The sequence below is a fragment of the Triticum aestivum genome, chromosome 2A (genome assembly GCF_018294505.1).
Source record: "Triticum aestivum cultivar Chinese Spring chromosome 2A, IWGSC CS RefSeq v2.1, whole genome shotgun sequence".
NCBI classification, from domain to species: Eukaryota; Viridiplantae; Streptophyta; class Magnoliopsida; order Poales; family Poaceae; genus Triticum; species Triticum aestivum.
In genome coordinates this window covers 183,459,347-183,473,252 of record NC_057797.1, presented here as the reverse complement: position 1 = coordinate 183,473,252, position 13,906 = coordinate 183,459,347, and positions in this window count along the sequence as shown.

The following is a 13,906-nucleotide window of genomic DNA, read 5'->3' as shown; positions in this document are numbered from 1 at the left end:
ACAATTATGCCAGATGTGATTATTCATGCAACAGTTATAACTTAGGGTGACACAGAACTAGCTCCAATTCATCAATGTAATGTAGGCATGTATTCCGAATATAGTCATACGTGCTTATGGAAAAGAACTTGCATGACATCTTTTGTCCTACCCTCCCGTGGCAGCGGGGTCCTATTGGAAACTAAGGGATATTAAGGCCTCCTTTTAATAGAGTACCGGACCAAAGCATTCACACATAGTGAATACATGAACTCCTCAAACTACAGTCATCACCTGGAGTGGTCCCGATTATTGTCATTTCGGGGTTGTCGGATAATAACACATAGTAGGTGACTATAGACTTGCAAGATAGGATCAAGAACTCACATATATTCATGAAAACATAATAGGTTCAGATCTGAAATCATGGCACTCGGGCCCTAGTGACAACATTAAGCATAGCAAAGTCATAGCAACATCAATCTCAGAACATAGTGGATACTAGGTATCAAACCCTAACAAAACTAACTCGATTACATGATAAATCTCATCCAACCCATCACCGTCCAGCAAGCCTATGATGGAATTACTCACGCACGGCGGTGAGCATCATGGAATTGGTGATGGAGGAAGGTTGATGATGACGATGGTGACGGATTCCCCTCTCCGTAGCCCAGAACGGACTCTAGATCATCCCTCACGTGGGATATTAGGGCTTGGCGGCGGCTCCGTTTCGTAAAAGGTGATGAATCCTTCTCTCTGATTTGTTTTCACCCCGAACACGAATATATGGAGTTGGAGTTGAGGTTGGTGGAGCGTCAGGGGGCCCACGAGGCAGGGGCACACCCAGGGGGTAGGTGTGCCCCCACCCTCGTGGACAGGGTGTGGGCCCCCTGACATGGATTCTTCTTCCAGTATTTTTTATTTATTCCAAAAATAATCTCCGTTGACTTTCTGGTCATTCCGAGAACTTTTATTTCTGCACAAAAATAACACCATGGCAATTCTGTTGAAAACAACGTTAGTCCGGGTTAGTTCCATTCAAATCATGCAAGTTAGAGTCCAAAACAAGGGACAAAGTGTTTGGAAAAGTAGATACGACGGAGACGTATCAACTCCCCCAAGCTTAAACCTTTGCTTGTCCTCAAGCAATTTAGTTGATAAACTGGAAGTGATAAAGAAAAACTTTTACAAACTCTGTTTGCTATTGTTGTTGTAAATATGTAAAGCCAGCATTCAAGTTTTCAGCAAAGATTATGAACTAACCACATTTGCAATAACATTTAGGTCTCATGTTTACTCATATCAATGACATAATCAACTAGCGAGCAATAATAATAAATCTCGGATGGCAACACTTTCTCAAAACAATCATAATATGATATAACAAGATCGTATCTCGCTAGCCCTTTCTGAGACCGCAAAACATAAATGCGGAGCACCTTTAAAGATCAAGGACTGACTAGACATTGTGATTCATGGTAAAAGAGATCCAGTCACAGTCGTACTCAATATAAACTAACAATAATGGTTGCAAATGACAGCGGTGCTCTCCAAGTGGTGCTTTTTAATAAGAGGATGATGACTCAACATAAAAGTAAATAGATAGGCCCTTCGCAGAGGGAAGCAGGGATTTGTAGAGGTGCCAGAGCTCGGTTTTGAGATATATATGAATAATATTTTGAGCAGTATACTTTCATTGTCAACATAAAAACCGAGAGATCTCGATATCTTCCATGCTTCACACATTATAGGAAGTTCCCAAACAGAATGGTAAAGTTTATACTCCCCCTCCACCAACAAGCATCAATCCATGGCTTGCTCAAAACAACGAGTGCCCGAGGGAGTTTTGTTTGCGGTTATTTTGATTTGATTTGCATAAAGCATGGGACTGGGCATCCCGGTGACCAGCCATTTTCTCGTGAGTGAGGAGTGGAGTCCACTCCTCTTGAGAATAACCCGCCTATCATGGAGGATACAGACAACCCTAGTTGATACATGAGCTATTCGAGCATACAAAACAGAATGTTTATTTGAAGGTTTAGAGTTTGGCACATACAAATTTACTTGGGACGGCAGGAAGATACCGTATATAGGTAGGTATGGTGGACTCATATGGAACAACTTTGGGGTTTATGGAATTGGATGCACAAGAAGTATTCCCGCTTAGTACAAGTGAAGGCTAGAAAAAGACTGGGAAGCGACCAGCTAGAGAGCGACAACAGTCATGAACATGCATTAAAATTAATCAACACCGAATGCAAGCATGAGTAGGATATAATTCACCATGAACATAAATATCGTAGAGGCTATGTTGATTTTGTTTCAACCACATGCGTGAACATGTGCCAAGTCAAGCCACTCGAATCGTTCAAAGGAGGATACCACCCTATCGTACCACATCACAACCATTTTAATAGCATGTTGGCCCACAAGGTAAACCATTATAAGCTCCTAGCTAATTAAGCATGGCATAAGCAACTACAATCTCTAATTGTCATTGTAAATATGTTTCTTCCATAATAGGCTGAATCATGAACAATGAACTAATCATATCTACAAAAACAAGAGAGGTCGAGTTCATACCAGCTTTTCTCATCTCAATAAGCTCATCATATAATCATCATTATTGCCTTTCACTTGCACGACTGAATGGTATGGATAATAATAATAATAGTGCACGTGCATTGGACTAAGCTGGAATCTGCAAGCATTCAATTCAAGAGAGAAGACAAGGTAATATGGGCTCTTTGCTAGATCAACAATAATGCATATGAGTGTTGGAAATATGCCCTAGAGGCAATAATAAAAGGATTATTATTATATTTCCTTGTTCATGATAATTGTCTTTTATTCATGCTATAATTGTGTTATCCAAAAATCGTAATACATGTGTGAATACTTAGACACCAACATGTCCCTAGTAAGCCTCTAGTTAACTAGCTCGTTGATCAACAGATAGTCATGGTTTCCTGACTATGGACATTGGATGTCATTGATAACGAGATCACATCATTAGGAGAATGATGTGATGGACAAGACCCGATCCTAAACATAGCACAAGATCATATAGTTCGTTTGCTAGAGTTTTTCCAAATGTCAAGTATCTTTTCCTTAGACCATAAGATCGTGTAACTCCCGGATACCGTAGGAATACTTTGGGTGTACCAAACGTCACAACGTAACTGGGTGACTATAAAGGTATACTACGGGTATCTCCGAAAGTGTCTGTTGGGTTGACACAGATCAAGACTGGGATTTGTCACTCCGTATGACGGAGAGGTATCTCTGGGCCCACTCGGTAATGCATCATCATAATGAGCTCAAAGTGACCAAGTGTCTGGTCATGGGATCATGCATTATAGTACGAGTAAAGTGACTTGCCGGTAACGAGATTGAATGAGCTATTGGGATACCGACGATCGAATCTCGGGCAAGTAACGTACCGATTGACAAAGGGAATTGTATACGGGGTTGCTTGAATCCTCGACATCGTGGTTCATCCGATGAGATCATCGTGGAGCATGTGGGAGCCAACATGGGTATCCAGATCCCGCTGTTGGCTATTGGCCGGAGAGCCATCTCGGTCATGTCTACATGTCTCCCAAACCCGTAGGGTCTACACACTTAAGGCTCGGTGACGCTAGGGTTGTAGAGATATGAATATGCAGTAACCCGAAAGTTGTTCGGAGTCCCGGATGAGATCCCGGACGTCACGAGGAGTTCCGGAATGGTCCGGAGGTGAAGAATTATATATAGGAAGCGCAGTTTCGGCCATCGGGAGAGTATCGGGGGTCACCGGTATTGTACCGGGACCACCCATCCCGGAGGGCCCCATGGGCTAAAGTGGGGAGGGGAACCAGCCCATAGTGGGCTGGTGCACCCCCCTTGGCCCACCCCCTGCGCCTAGGGTTGGAAACCCTAGGGTGGGAGGGGGCGCCCCACTTGCCTTGGGGGCCACTCCACCCTTGGCCGCCGCCCCCCTAGGAGATTCCATCTCCTAGGGCCGCCGTCCCCCTAGGGGAGCCTATATAAAGGGGGGGACGGAGGGGCAGCAACACCCTTGAGTCTTGGCGCCTCCCTCTCCCCTGCTACACCTCTCACTCTCGCAGTAGAACGGCGAAGCCCTGCTGCGGTGACCCCTGCATCCACCACCACGCCGTCGTGCTGCTAGATCTTCATCAACCTCTCCTCCCCCCTTGCTGGATCAAGAAGGAGGAGACGTCACGCTGACCATATGTGTGTTGAACGTGGAGGTGCCGTCCGTTCGGCGCTAGGATCTCTGGTGATTTGGATCACGTAACGACTTCCTCATCCCCGTTCTTTGAACGCTTCCGCACGTGATCTACAAAGGTATGTAGATGCAATCCGATCACTCGTTGCTAGATGAACTCATAGACGGATCTTGGTGAAACCGTAGGAAAATTTTTGTTTTCTGCAACGTTCCCCAACAATGAGAGCCACTCAACATTTTCATTATGGTCTTCTCCTCTCGACCCCTAAAGAAAAGAAACAAAACTATTTACATGAGAAAGCTCCCAACAAGCAAAAGAAGAACGAGAAATCTTTTTGGGTTTTCTTTTTAATTACTACTACAGGCATGGAAAGTAAACTAACTAAAAGCTACAACTAATTTTTTTGGTTTTTATTAAGGTTTTTCAAACACACAAGAAGAAAGCTTAAAAAGAAAATAAACTAGCATGGATGATACAATGAAAAAGTATGAGCACCGACAACTGGCATGAGTGTGTGAACATGAATGTAATGTCGGTGAGAAATACGTACTTCCCCAAGCTTAGGATTTTGGCCTAAGTTGTTATATGCCCATGGATCAAAGTGACCCTCTCTGGTGTGCGGAGGAGTGTCATCTAGGTGCCACTGGTTGGCGATCTCCTTCGGATCCCACTGATAAACAGACTTACGATGAGGATCAAGTGGTGGTTCCGGCTCAGGCTCTGGAGCTGATGTCAGGCTCCAGTATGCATGAACAGCCTCCAGCAAAACAAGGTACGTGCCTGAAAATATGTTGAACAAAGAGGTTGTAGGCAAGGTAATAGTCTCAAATAATTCTTACCAAAAATCAGTCTATATTTAAGCATCTTCTTCTTATCCTTAACAATAAATCATGTGCTACCATACTCTTGTAATCTAGAAAAATAGGAGGCAGCGACTTTTCCTCTTTCTCATAATGCCTAATAGGTATGTTAAAGTGTGTAGCAAGGCACGAGGCAAAGATGCCTCCAAGGACGGGGCCCTTAGTACAGTTCAGGTTTAACCTCTTAGCAACAATAGCGCCTAAACTGAAGGTAGTATCTTGAAACAAGGCATGGCGCAAAATAACAATATCAGGGGCACTAAGGTTCCCATAGTTCCCGCGACCAATTAAGCATCTACTAGTAAATATTGAAAAGTAACGTAGAACAGGAAAATGTATGCTAGTGATTCTTGCATCGGAAACTTTCCTCGTTTCCCCTACAGCAATCATATCAACAAATCCCTCCACATCATCATGATGTGGTTCCTCTATGCTTCCCTCAAAAGGTATCAAACAAACCCGACAAAAATCACGAAGTGACATCTCCTTATGCTCGTCATATAAATAAAATTCCACCGAAGGTGGTGAGCTCCTAGCATGGAAATGAAAGTTTTGCACAAAGATATTGGTGAGTGAGAGATATTGTTCGCATTGGTCATGGAGGAAGGCGGTGAGGCCTGCATTCTCAGCCAAATAATAAAAATCTTCATGAATCCTAGATTCTCTCAAGAAATCATCACAAGGCCATTCACACGGCCGAACCTCCACAGTACGAGGGAGATTATACTTGGGCTTCTTGTTCTCTTCACTTTGTTTATCCTTCGAGCTTCGGCTCGATGAGCCCCTCAAAAATCTCTTAATCTTTTTCTGAAAATTTCTGAAATTTTTAGCAACTCAAAATAAAAGTGAGCCAAACTCAACAAAATTGATAGCAACTACTCCTACAAGTCCCTAGAGACTATATCATGCATTAGAACTACTTGGGACCATATAAATTTGACATGCAAGCTCAAGAACAGGGTCACCTAGGCAGCAAAAATTTACAATGAATAAAGCACTAGAACAAAATCTAATTGGACCATTGGAGGAGTCACATACCAAAGAACAATCCCCCAAAGCAGTTTTGTGAATGGAGCTTTGAGCAAGGAGATCGAAAATGGCAGCAAGATGAGCTAGAACTCGTGCTTGAGCTAGTTGGTGATTTTTTTGGGAGGAAGAAGGAGTGTGTGGTGGTTGGAATAAGTGGAGGGGGGCCACCAGGGGCCCACGCGGTAGGGGGCGCGCCCAACGGGGTAGGGCGCGCCCTGGACCCTCGTGGCCAGGTGCTGGCTCCTCCTAATGTGTTCCCAGTGCCAGATATTCTCAAATATTCCAAAAAAAATCATATTCAAATTTCAGGGCATTTGGAGAACTTTTATTTTTGGGGTATTTTTTATTGCATGGATAATTCAGAAAACTGACAGAAATTACTATTTTTGCTTTATTTAATATAAATAACAGAAAGTAAAAAGAGGGTACAGAGAGTTCTGTTTTCTAAATTCACCCATCTCATGTTCTTCAAAAGGAATCCACTAACAAGGTTGATCACGTCTTGTTAACAAACTCATTCTGAATAACATGGAACCGGAAAAATTTTGAATAACACTATGTTACCTCAACGGGGATATGCATGTCCCCAACAATAAGAATATCGTATTTCTTCTTGACAGTAGGAAGAGGGAATTCCAAACCTCCAATAGTGATTGTTGAAATTTTTCCAATAGAATTGATATTGTGGACTTGAGGTTGTTTCCTCGGAAAGTGTACCGTATGCTCATTACCATTAACATGAAAAGTGACATTGCCTTTGGTGCAATCAATAACAGCCCCTGCAGTATTCAAAAAGGGTCTTCCAAGGATAATAGACATACTACCGTCCTCAGGAATATCAAGAATAACAAAGTCCGTTAAAATAGTAACGTTTGCAACCACAACAGGCACATCCTCACAAATACCGACAGGTATAGCAGTTGATTTGTCAGTCATTTGCAAAGATATTTCAGTAGTTGTTAACTTATTCAAATCAAGTCTACGGTATAAAGAGAGAGGCATAACACTAACACCGGCTCCAAGATCACATAAAGCAGTTTTAACATAGTTTCTTTTAATGGAGCATGGTATAGTTGGTACTTCTGGATCTCCAAGTTTCTTTGGTATTCCACCCTTAAAAGTATAATTAGCAAGCATGGTGGAAATTTCAGCTTCCGGTATCTTTCTTTTATTTGTAACAATATCCTTCATATACTTAGCATAAGGATTGATTTTAAGCATATCGGTCAAACGCATACGCAAAAAGATAGGTCTAATCATTTCAGCAAAGCGCTCAAAATCATCATCATCCTTTTTCTTGGATGGTTTAGGAGGAAAAGGCATGGGTTTCTGAACCCATGGTTCTCTTTATTTACCGTGCTTCCTAGCAACAAAGTCTCTCTTATTATAACGTTGATTCTTTGATCGTGGGTTATCAAGATCAATAGCAGGTTCAATTTCTACATCATTATTTATTGCTAGGTTGAGCATCAACATGAACATCATCTTTAACATTATCACTAGGTTCATGTTCATTACCAGATTGTGTTTCAGCATGAGGGATAGAAATATCACTAGGATTCTCAGGTGTGTCAATAAAAGGTTCACTAGAAGCATGCAAAGTCTTAGCATTTTTCTTTTTCTTCCTTTTAGAAGGACAAGGTGCATCAATGTTATTTCTCAAAGAATCCCGCCCAATTCTCTTAGGATGGCCCTCAGGATACAAAGGTTCCTGCGTCATTTTACCACCTGTAGTCATAACTCTACCAACATTATCATTTTTCTTATTATTTAGTTCATTGAGAAAATCATTCTGAGCTTTAAGTACTTGTTTTACTTGAGTGGTAACCATAGAAGCATGTTTACTAATAAGTTTAAGTTCACCTTTATTATTAGCCATATAATCACCCAAGTGTTCAAGCATATCAGCATTGTGTTTCAGTTGTCTACCAACATAAGCATTGAAGTTTTCTTGTTTAACCATAAAGTCATCAAACTCATCAAAGCATGGGCTAGCAAACTTAGTAAATGGGATTTCACATTTATCGAATCTATAGAGAGAGTTTGCCTTTACTACCTGTGTCGGGTTATCGGGACCGTGTGTTTCTTCAACAGGCAGCAAATTAAGACCATGTATTTCTTCAATAGGTGGTAAATTCTTAACATCTTCAGTTTTAATACCTTTTTCTTTCATAGATTTCTTTGCCTCTTGCATATCTTCAGGACTGAGAAATAGAATACCCCTTTTCTTCGGAGTTGGCTTAGGAGTTGGTTCAGGAAGTGTCCAATTATTTTCATTAGTCGACATATTATTCAATAGCAATTTAGCTTGATCAACAGTTATTTCCCTGAAAACACAACCAGCGCAACTATCCAGGTAATCTCTAGAAGCATCGGTTAGTCCATTATAAAAGATATCAAGTATTTCTTTTTCTTGAGAGGATGATCAGGCAAAGAATTAAGTAATCGGAGAAACCTCCCCCAAGCTTGTGGGAGACTCTCTTCTTCAATTTGCACAAAATTATATATTTCCCTTAAAGCAGCTTGTTTCTTATGAGCGGAGAAATATTTAGCAGAGAAGTAGTAAATCATATCCTGGGGACTACGCACACAACCAGGATCAAGGGAATTAAACCATATCTTAGCATCACCCTTTAATGAGAACGGAAATAATTTAAGGATATAATAGTAGCGAGTTTTCTCATCATTAGTGAACAGGGTAGCTATATCATTTAATTTAGTAAGATGTGCCACAACAGTTTCAGATTCACAGCCATAGAAAGGATCAGATTCAACCAAAGTAATTATATCAGGATCAACTGAGAAATCATAATCCTTATCAGTAATAAAGATAGGTGAAGTAGCATAAGCAGGATCATATTTCATTCTAGCATTCAGAGATTTTTCTTTCAGCTTAGCTAATAGTTTCTTAAGATCACTTCTATTATTGCAGGCAAGAAAGTCTCTAGCAGTTTCTTCACCCATAACATAACCCTCAGGCACAATAGGCAATTCATATCTAGGGGGAGAATCTTCATCATCACTTTCATCAATATTATCAGTTTCAATAATTTCATTCTCTCTAGCCCTAGCAGGTTGATCATCAAGAAATTCACCTAGTGGCACAGTAGTATCAAGCATAGAAGTAGTTTTGTGATAAGTATCATGCAAAGCAGAAGTGGCATCATCAATAACATGTGACCTTTCGGAATCAATAGCATGTGTAGGTGTCGCAAGTTTACTCAAAACAGAAGGTGAATCAAGTTCAGAGCTAGATGGCAGTTCCTTACCTCCCCTCGTACTTGAGGGAAAAATCATGGTTCTTTGATCTTTCAAGTTCTTCATAGTGATAAGCAGATATAAATCCCAAGTGACTCAAAGAATAGAGCTATGCTCCCCGGCAACGACACCAGAAAATGGTCTTGATAACCCACAAGTATAGGGGATCGCAACAGTTTTTGAGGGTAGAGTATTCAACCCAAATTTATTGATTCGACACAAGGGGAGCCAAAGAATATTCTCAAGTATTAGCAGTTCAGTTGTCAATTCAACCACACCTGGAAACTTAATATCTTCAGCAAAGTGTTTTGTAGCAAAGTAATATGATAGTAGTGGTAACGGTAACAAAAGTAATATTTTTAGGTTTTGTAGTGATTGTGACAGTAGCAATGGAAAAGTAAATAAGCGAAGAACAATATATGAAAAGCTCGTAGGCAATGGATCGATGATGGAGAATTATGCCGGATGCGATTATTCAGGCAATAGTTATAACATAGGGTGACACAGAACTAGCTCCAACTCATCAATGTAATGTAGGCATGTATTCCGAATATAGTCATACGTGCATATGGAAAAGAACTTGCATGACATCTTTTGTCCTACCCTCTCGTGGCAGTGGGGTCCTATTGGAAACTAAGGGATATGAAGGCCTCCTTTTAATATAGTACCAGACCAAAGCATTAACACATAGTGAATACATGAACTCCTCAAACTATGGTCATCACCGGGAGTGGTCCCGGTTATTGTCACTTCGGGGTTGTCGGAACATAACACATAGTAGGTGACTATAGACTTGCAAGATAGGATCAAGAAATCACATATATTCATGAAAACATAATAGGTTCAGATCTGAAATCATGGCACTCGGGCCCTAGTGACAACATTAAGCATAGCAAAGTCATAGCAACATCAATCTCAGAACATAGTGGATACTAGGTATCAAACCCTAACAAAACTAACTCGATTACATGATAAATCTCATCCAACCCATCACCGTCCAGCAAGCCTATGATGGAATTACTCACGAACGGCGGTGAGCATCATGGAATTGGTGATGGAGGAAGGTTGATGATGACGATGGCGACGGATTCCCCTCTCCGGAGCCCCGAACGGACTCTAGATCAGCCCTCCCGTGGGATATTAGGGCTTGGCGGCGGCTCCATTTCGTAAAACGTGATGAATCCTTCTCTCTGATTTTTTTCTCCCCGAACACGAATATATGGAGTTGCAGTTGAGGTCGGTGGAGGGTCAAGGGGCCCACGAGGCAGGGGACACGCCCAGGGGGTAGGCGCGCCTCCTACCCTCATGGACAGGGTGTGGGCCCCCTAACGTGGATTCTTCTTCCAGTATTTTTTATATATTCCAAAAATAATCTCCGTTGATTTTCAAGTCATTCCGAGAACTTTTATTTCTGCACAAAAATAACACCATGGCAATTCTGCTAAAAACATCGTTAGTCCAGGTTAGTTCCATTCAAATCATGCAAGTTAGAGTCCAAAACAAGGGCAAAAGTGTTTGGAAAGTATATACGACGGAGATGTATCAGAGGGCCACTAGGGGGCCCACCAGGCAGGGGGCGCGCTCAGGGGGTAGGGCGTGCCCCCCACCCTCATGGACGATGGGTGGCCCCCTCTGGTACTTCTTTCGCCCAATATTTTATATATATTCTGAAACGTGCTCCCGTGAAGTTTCAGGACTTTTGGAGATGTGCAGAATAGGTCTCTAATATTTACTCCTTTTCCAGCCCAGAATTCCAGCTGGCGGCATTCCCCCTCTTCATGTAAACCTTGTAAAATAAGAGAGAATAGGCATAAGTATTGTGACATAATTTGTAATAACAGCCCATAATGCAATAAATATCGATATAAAAGCATGATGCAAAATGGACGTTTCAACTCTCCCAAGCTTAAACCTCGCTTGTCCTCAAGCGAAAGTCGAAATCGAAAAATATGTCCACATGTTTAGAGATAGAGGTGTCGATAAAATAAAATACGGACATGAGGCCATCATGATCATTCTTATAACAACAATATATATATTTATATATTTTCATATGATCTCTTATGCTAAAGTAACAATTCATTCACAGTTTCAAGTATGAATCAAAAACTTCATTGAAAACTAACAGACTATAATCTCAGTCATTGAGGCAATTGCAATTTATCATAACATAGGAAAGAGTCAATAAGAGCTTTTCAGCAAGTCAACATACTCAACTATCATTTAGTCTTTCACAATTGCTAACACTCATGCAATATTTATGGGTATGAAGTTTTAGCCAGACACAGAGAGAGATAGGGGCTTATAGTTTTTCCTCCCAACCTTTTACCTCAAGGGTAATGTCAACAATAATAGTTCATGAAAACTCACATCCAATTAGCTATATATATCTGGATCTTTCCAACACATTGTGCTTGCCAAAGGATAAAATGTAAAAAGGAAAGGTGAAGATCACCGTGACTCTTATATGAAGTAATAAACAAGAATAAAAGATAGGCCCTTCGCAGAGGGAAGCAGAGGTTGTCATGTGCTTTTATGGTTGGATGCACAAAATCTTAATACGAAAGAATGTCACTTTATATTTCCACTTGTGATATGGACCTTTATTATGCAGTCCGTCGCTTTTATTTCTTCCACATCACAAGATCGTATAAAGCTTATTTTCTCCACACTAATAAGTCATACATATTTAGAGAGCAATTTTTATTGCTTTCAACGATGACAACTTACTTGAAGGATCTTACTCAATCCATAGGTAGATATGGTGGACTCTCATGGCAAAATTGGGTTTAAGGATATTTGGAAGCACAAGTAGTATCTCTACTTAGTGCAAAGAATTTGGCTAGCATGAGAGGGAAAGGCAAGATCAACATGTTGGATGATCCAAGACAATATAATTTATTTCAGATCTAAGAAAACATAACCCATTATGTTGTCTTCCTTGTCCAATCTCAGCTCTTTAGCATGTCATATTTTAATGAGTGCTCACAATCATAAAAGATGTCCAAGATAGTATATTTATATGTGAAAACCTCTGTTTCTTTATTACTTCCTATTAATTGCAATGATGACCAAAACTATGCTTGTCAACTTTCAACAACTTTTATTCATCATACTCTTTATATGTGAAGTCATTACTCTCCATAATATCCGTATGATCTCTTTATTTCTTTTTGTTCTTTTATTTTATTCCCTCAAGATCATAGTAAGATAACCAAGCCCTTGACTCAACACTAATCTTTATTATATTTAGCTCACGGACTCGATTAAATAGATGGATCATAAGGCAAAACTCAAAACTAGATCATACTAAAACTTTATTCTACTAGATCAAGATATTACAAAAAGGATCGAACTAAGAAAAATGGTAAAGATAAAAGTGATGGTGATACGATACCAGGGCACTCCCCCAAGCTTGGCAATTGCCAAGGGGAGTTCCCATACCCATGTGTTTATGTCTCCTTCTTCAGGGGTGGTGATGTGATATTCTTAGCGATGATGCCCCTCAGGATATGATTCTCTTCCTCGAGCTTATTGACTTGCTGCTTGAGGTCCATTATTTTCTTACAGAGCTTGCCCGTGTCGGCTAAAGCTCCTTTCACCCAAGGATGTTGCACAGCTGTGGGAGAACAAGTAACACTCTTTTTCATATTTTCATAAGAAAGAAATCTAACATTGGAAGGGATGACCGAGTTTGGAATAGCTGAGCTCTGTAGTTCCCCCATCGTGAATCCAGATCGGAAACGAGAAGTAACTTCTTTGCCCTCCTCCATGGCATCTATCATTTTCAAGTCAGCTCCATCTCTTCCTCAGTTGATGGCCCAAAGTGGTTAGCATTGCTGTTTGCTCTTGGCCTCGGTGTCGGATGAGACACCCGACTCTCCCCGACTACCTCTTGAGAAGACATCTTGCTCTAAATCTGCAGCAGAAATAGCTCGAAACAAAAACAGAGGATGTTTGCGTGATACGGTGGTCAAAACCTTCGGGAGATTATATAGTGAATTTTTACCCACCAAAAGAAGTATCGTGCAAGAAAACGGAGTCCGGAGAGCACACGAGGTGGCCACGAGCCATGGGGCGCGCCCAGGGGGTAGGGCGCGCCCTCCACCCTCGTGGAAGCCTCGTGTCCTTTCCGGACTACTTCTAATTTTTCTATTTTCTTAAATATTCCAAAACGGAGAAAAATTGCCATTAGAACTGTTTTGGAGTCGGTTTACTTACCGTACCACGTACCTATTCCTTTTCGGAGTCTAAAACATTCTGGAAAGTGTCCCTTATGTATTCCTCCGAGGTTACGGTTTCAATAACATTAGTTTCAACATTTATAGGATTACCTAAGATATAATGTTTGATTCTTTGACTGTTCACCACCCTCGGATTAGTGCCTTCGAAGTTTTTGATTTTTATGGCACCGGAACGATAGACCTCCTCGATAATGTAAGGACCTTCCCATTTAGAGAGGAGTTTTCCTGCAAAAATCTTAAACGAGAGTTGTATAACAATACATAATCACCTACATTAAACTCATGATTTTGTATTCTTTTG